Here is a 7,719-nt window from a genome sequence, read left to right on the forward strand (position 1 = left end):
CAATGATAATATGTTGTGGCTTGGTTTTGAGATGATTAAATGGTATGTCTTGAAGCATGATATAGATGATAAGATGATGAGAAAATGCATTTGGAAATTATGTAAGCTTGATGTTTTTGGCATATTGATTTGGTATGTTTTGGTTATGGATTTGAGTAGTTTAGAGAATGGTTTATAAATGACATGAAATGTGTATGAAGTGGAAAGTTTTGGCTGCCTATAAATGTATTGAAATGGTACCATATTGATTGCTAGTTGTGCTTGAGATAAGGGTGGCAAATTGGCTTTGCAAATTGCCTATTTTTGTCCACACGGGTGTGTGTCTCAGTCGTGTGCGACACTGGTCATGCTACACGGTTATATGTCCCCTGGGGTGCCCTTCAAATTTAAGTCAGTGTACCCTATAGGTTTTACACGGTCTAGACACACGGGTGTGTCTACTGGCCGTGTGTAGCACACGGGCTGGCACATGGGCGTGTGGCTGGCCGTGTGACCCAAGTTAGTAACCCCTCCAATTTTCTGATGGCCATGGCACACGGGCATGTCCTCGACCGTGTGGTGCAAGTCAATATGTATGCCCTATTTTCACACGACCTAGACACACGGGCGTGTGTGATTCCGTGTGAGGCACACGGTCTTTTCACACGAGCGTGTGACCTCTGGAACTTAGAAAAAAATTTTAAGTTTTCAGAAATTTCTTTACGAGATTAGTTTAGTCCCGAAGCTTCTCTAAAGCATGTTTAAGGTCTCGTTGTCCTATTTAAGGGACATTGTGTATGTGAATGAATGTTTATTGAGTTGTGAAATGTTAGTAAAATGTTGTATTTGATTCGTAATACCTCTTAATCCTAATCCGGTGATGGAGATGGGTTAGGGGTGTTACAAACTAGCAGATCGATCCTTAGTACACCCAGAAGGAAAAATTAAGGATGTATTGGTACGTGTAGACAAATTTATTTTTCTTGCTAAGTTTATAGTTCTAGACTTTGAAGCAGACAAGGAAGTGCCAATCATCTTAGGAAGGCTTTTCTTAGCAACCGGAAGAACCCTTATTGATGTGCAGAAGGGCAAGCTTACTATGTGTGTTCAGGATGACCAGGTAAAATTTAATGTTTTTAAGTCTATGCGATTTCTTGACACAAATAATGATTGTTCTGTAGTTTCTGATTTAGAGGAGTTAATCATGGAAAAGGAACTCAATTATGTTGACGACCCATTGGAATGAATTTTGACATTAGATCCTCCAAATGATGAAAAGGAGGATGAATACTTAGCTTTGTTAGAAGCTAATCAAAGGGGATTTAATCCACAATCCTGCTTTGAATCTTTGGAGTTAGAGAAAATGGATTATGCCCAACCAAAAGCATTAATCGAGGAGCCACCTAAATTAGAACTGAAGGTACTTCCCTGACATTTGAAATATGTTTACTTAGGTAACTCTTCTACTCTGCCTGTGATTGTTTTAGCAGAATGAACTACTGAGTAAAAAGAGAAACTCATCTTGGTATTGAAACAATTCTAGAAGACTATCAGATGGACCATAGCTGATATCCACAGAATTAGTCCATATGTATGCATGCACAAGATTATAGTGGAAGATGGCGAAAAAGGGACAATTGATGGACAACGAAAACTGATCTCCATCATGAAGGACGTAATCAAGAAAGAAATCATCAAGTGGTTAGATGCGGGTATAATCTACCCTATCTCAAACAATTCATGGGTAAGTCTAGTCCAATGTGTACTGAAGAAAAGAGGTATCACAGTCATTGAAAATGAGAATAACGACTTGATACCAACTAGAATAGTTACGGGATGGAGAATTTGCATCGATTACCGAAAGCTAAACAAGGCGACTAGGAAAGATCACTTTCCTTTGCAGTTTTTGGACCAGATGCTGGATAGACTCACAAGGTGAGACTATTACTATTTTCTCGATGGATACTCGGGGTATAATCAGACTACAGTAGCACTAGAAGATCAATACAAGACAACATTCACCTACTTGTACGATACATTTTCATTTAGGTGCATGCCATTTGGTTTATGTAATACACCTGTTACATTTCAAAGATGTATGATGTCTATTTTTACTGACATGGTTGAGAAATATTTGGAAGTTTTTATGGATGATATTTTAGTATTCAGAAATACATATGATGATTGCCTAGCCAGTCTAGCCAAGGTACTAAGGCGATGTAAAGAAACAAACCTCGTACTCAATTGGGAAAAGTGCCATTTTATGGTACGAGAAGGTATTGTTCTAGGGCATTGGATAATGAGACATGGAATCGAGGTAGATAAAGCAAAGGTACATGTTATTGAGAAACTCCCATCTCCAACATCTGTAGAGGGTGTTAGGAGCCTTTTGGGCCACGCCAGTTTCTATCAAAGATTCATCAAGGACTTCTCCAAAGTTGCTAAACCCTTATGCCAATTATTGTAGAAGGACACAACATCCAAATTTGATGAAGAGTTCCTAAGAGCTTTTAAATATTTGAAGAGTCGACTAGTTTCGATACCCATAATCGTCACATCAGACTCAGATTTGCCATTTGAATTGATGTGTGATGCAAGCGACTTCGCGATAGGAGCTGTTATGGGCTAGCGATGGAGCAAAGTTTTTCATCCTATCTACTATGTTTTTCATCCTACCTACTATGCGAGTAGGACTCTGACAGGAGCTCAACTAAATTACATAGTAACAGAAAAAGAGTTACTTGCTATTGTGTTTGCTTTTGACAAGTTTCGATCTTATCTTGTAGGTACCAAAGTGACTGTCTATATGGACCACTAGACAATTAAATATTTACTTGCCAAGAAAGACACTAAGTCAAGACTGATCCAGTGGGTACTTATACTTCAAGAGTTAGATTTAGAAATTCAAGATCAAAAGTGAGTAAAAAATCAAGTAGCAGGTCACTTGTCCAGATTGGAGCCGCAAGAAGGGAATTCTCCACTTATACCAAATCAGGAGACATTTCCAGATGAACACATACTGAAGGTAAATCATGTCTATAATACCCCTTGGTTTGCTGATATTGCCAATTATTTAGCTTGCGGTTTGATGCCGATTGAGAAGACATATCATTAAAAGAAAAAGTTTCTTCACGATGTTAAGTATTATTTCTGGGTAGAACAATATTTGTTTAAAAAGTGTGTAGATCAAATGATTAGGAGATACATGGTAGAAGATGAAGTGCATAAGACTTTATACCACTGTCACTCAGCTCTGAGTGGGGGTCACTTCGGAGGAACACGTACTGTGGCCAAACTATTGCAAGCTAGATTCATTTGGCCAACACTATTTAAAGATGCATACGCTTACGTAAAGAGTTGTGATTGATGTCAAAGGGTTAGAAATGTCACCAACGGAAACAATATGACTCGAACAAACATCATTGAGCTAGAATTGTTCGATGTTTGGGGTATTGACTTTCTCGGTCCTTTCCCTCTGTCTTTTGGTCACAAGTACATCTTGGTAGCTGTAGACTACGTGTCTAAGTGGATTGAGGCTGAAGCATATTTGACAAATGATGCTAAGGTTGTGATGAAGTTTTTGCAGAAGCATGTGTTCACACGGTTTGGAACCCCATGAGCCATCATTAGTGATGAAGGGTCCCATTTTGTGAACAAGTTGTTGAAATGGTTACTTGACAAACATTGAGTGAAGCACAAGGTTGCCACAGCTTACGATCCGCAGATGAATTGGCAAGTTGAACTAGCAAATAAGGAGATCAAAGGCATACTTGAGAAGGTACTTTGTCCAAATCGACGAGATTGGTCCAAAAGACTGGATGATGCTTTATCGGCTTACAGGACAATATACAAGACACCTTTAGGGATGTCTCCCTCTAGGTTGGTCTTTTGGAAAGCCTGTCATCTGCCTTTGGAGTTAGAGCACAAAGCTTACTGGGCTCTCTAATGACTAAACTTGGATCTTAAAATTGCTAAAGAGAAATGGATGCTTCAACTTAATGAGTTAGATGAATTCCGGCTGTCTTCATACGAGAATGCCAATTTACTTAAGGAGAGACTTAAGAAATGGCATGACAAGCACATTCGAGTTCGAGAATTTGAAGCAAGTCAGCAAGTCTTGTTATTCAATTCCAGATTAAGGTTCTTTCTAGGTAAGTTAAAATCACGTTGGTCCGGTCCATTTATGATTCATCGAGCGAAGTTGTTGAACTTCAAGGTAAGGGAGGTAATTTTTGAGTTAATGCTCAACGCTTGAAACATTACTAGGGAGATAAAATTGAACTGGATCAAATCTCATTCATTTTATCAAATGATTAAATTTCCTTGTTTTCTTTAAAATAAATAATTTAGGATGCATTTTTGGGATTAGTATGTTTAAATAAATTCTGTCTAGGAGATTGGAACTTAAGGAGGACCGCTTGTGACCCCTCCAATCTTTCCTGGGAATTCATTTTGACATAATTTTTCGAGAAGTTACTCCCTAAATGGCAAAATAAATTTTTAAATTTTCAAATAAAGGGGTCAATTTTGATCCAAGTTTTAAAATTACAACTATTTTTAGATTTTGGTTGCTCTTTTTGTAAATAATAAAAATTAGGTGCCTCTTTCGTAAATATTTTCAAAAGGCATCTACAATAAATTTTTATTTTATTTTATAAATATATATATGATAATCTTTAATATATAATTATATCTATTATAATATATATTAATTATTATCAACTTTGCATAAAATTAGGATTAGTATCATATTTTATTTAATAAGCTTTTATTTAATAAATTGATAGCAATTAATAATTTAATGTGTATTTTAATTAATTATTAATTGTTGTTAAATTGTTCTAAGAATTCTACTCTAATTACTACTCCTCTCACCATAAAATCCACCCATCTATGCTTATTTTTTTTCATTCATACATCATTCCTTCCAAACACCAAAATCCCTAAGTGCCGCGGCCTCCTAGCCAACTCTACCTAGCTACCTAGTAGCCATTTGGCCAGCAGCCCAGCTCCATCGCACACCGCACACTTGACCCATCACACGTTGCATTGCACACCTTGTGTTGCTCTAGCTCCAGCTGCCCTGGCCTTTATCCCGCACCTGCGCCCAGCTTCCGTGAGCACTCATACCAAGCTTGCTTGACAAAGATCCACACGCTATTAACCTCAAGTGAGTTGACAGAAGTTCCAGTTCGCAGAATCAAGGTACCAATAACTTCAACTGCTATTAATGAGTTCTTTGAATTACCTGATTTCAAAAATGATGAATATTCTTCTTTAATGAGCAATATCGAGCCTGAAAATTTGCAAGAAATACAGAGGAACTTATAGTTCCAGGTTCTAAGTGGACTATGTCAAAGCAAAGAATCCACACTTGTAAAAGAGAATATTTGGCACTACTTGCAAAGGTATGGTTCTATTTTATCCGTTTCAGCCTTATGCCTAGTTCGCATGGGACTACAATCTCATTAGAGCGAATGGTCTTATTATACTCGATTTTAACTAGAAAGACCATTGATGTGGGAAAATTCATCATGAGAGAAATGCAGAATTGGGCCGTTATGTAATAGCCCAACATTGGGTCTAGTTGGAACAAAGGTTTCGGGACCACAAAATCTGAGATATAAATAATTATTTTATGATTATTTTGAGGTCTATGATATGATTGCATGATTGTGTGAAAATTTCGTGAAGAAATTCTATGCATAAAGTGCTTAATTCGAAGTTAGGGACTAAATTGAATAAGTTGCAAAAATTGCATTCTAGAAGTTTCTAGTATGAAATTGATTTGAAATATTAATTAGAGGTCTTAAATAGCAATTTGACCAATTTCTAAGTTATGGAAAATAATTGGACATGGATGGAATTTTTGGAAAGTTTAGTAGTAAGGGTGTTTTGGTCATTTAGGGGTAAAATGAATTGAAATACAAAATTAAAAGCCAATTTTGCTCATCTTCTTCACCATGGACGTGTATACCAAGGGAGACTCCATGGCTAGGGTTTTCAAGCTTCCCAAGCTCAATTGTAAGTCCGTTCTAACCCCGTTTTTCAAGTTCTTTACGTTTTTGGAGTCCCGGTAACTTGATTTAGCTTATGCTAGCAATAATTCAACCTAGGGTTCATATTTGGAAAAATACCCACAGGTAAAATTTGTATATTCTGGTGTTTTATGATACAATATGAGGTTTTAAGTTATGTTAGACAACTTGTGCTACTCGGTTTTAAGTGAAAACGAGCAAAAGGGCTTTGTAACACCCCAAACCCGAGACCATCGCCGGTGTCGGACCCGAGGGGTTAACAAGCCAAGTTCACATGTTTTGCCCACCAATTTGACATTTCCAGTCAGGCTGGAAAACTGCGTCACTGTCGCCTTAAAAATCATATCTCGAGTTTCAAAACTCGGAAACTGGTTTCGCAAATTTTCCCTGAATTTAGACTCATATATCCATCCATGGATTTATTTCTAGGATTTTTGGTCGGGCCAATTGGTACAGTTTATTAGTTAAAGTTACCCATGTTACAGGGATCGACTGCTCTGACCTTCGGGCGGTATAACTTGAATATCTCTCTGTACAGGGCTTTAATGCTGGTGTCGTTTGTTTCTAATGAAACTAGACTCAAAATGGAATCTGTACATATAAGGTATATTTCCTAATTATTTTTGGATAATTTATAGTGAATTTTTAAAGTTGCGACAGGGAACCCAGAAACCATTCTGGCCCTGTCTCACAATAGCTTTAATATCTCTTAACCTGTAACTCCTATGACCATTTTGTTTCTTCCATATGAAAATAGACTCATCAAGGTTAATTTACATAGCTTATTCACTATTTAATTCCATTCCTATGAATTTTGGTGATTTTTCACATTCATGCCACTGCAGCTGGCAGCATCTGTTTTTAAGGTAGGACTTACCTATTTGGTAGTCTCCATGAATCAACTAGTCTTGCCATACATAGGTTCATATATGATCATTTTAACCATGCAAATGGCTGATCATATGACCAACATTCCCATTTCCAAGCCATAGCCACATCATGACACCAAATATATACATACAACCCACAATTTGTCTAAGTTCATGCTTCCTTTTCGAGCCATTTTCGCATGGCCGTACATACTTACATTACAACATATTTAACAAACAAGAGGTAGTCCTATACATGCCATCTCAAGTTCAATCAAAAATTTATACCAAAATGGAGGCTTGATAGTGTGAATGACTTCGACTTCAACGATCCCAAATCCAATTGCTTGAGCGAAATCTAAAAAAACCGAGAGCCAAAGCAACGGGTAAGCATTCTTATGCTTAGTAAGTCTCAAGGAATATAATCAACTCTAATTACAGCAATACATTCACATAGCCAAATGCATCATTTCATTAACACACATTCTTACTTCACACTTCATCATTATATGATTTCACAAAATATCAATCAATTCAATAACTGAAATTTATTAGTCGATTGAGCGAATGTTGCTCAAACATGTCGACTTTCCAATGCACATATAACGTACCTTATCCTTTGGGCTTTTCGAGTGTACTAATTGAATTCATTACAGCAACCAACACTCACCTCCAGCCCAAGATTCTTCGAATATAACCGGATATAATCACGTGCACAAATGCCTTGGTCTTAGCCCGGATAGAATGTCTCGCACGAATGCCTTGGTCTTAGCCCGGATGTAGCCACTAGCACAATTGCCTTCGGTCTTAACCGGATATAATCTCCAGCATAA

The sequence above is a fragment of the Gossypium arboreum genome, chromosome 13, assembly GCF_025698485.1.
Source record: "Gossypium arboreum isolate Shixiya-1 chromosome 13, ASM2569848v2, whole genome shotgun sequence".
Lineage (NCBI taxonomy): Eukaryota > Viridiplantae > Streptophyta > Magnoliopsida > Malvales > Malvaceae > Gossypium > Gossypium arboreum.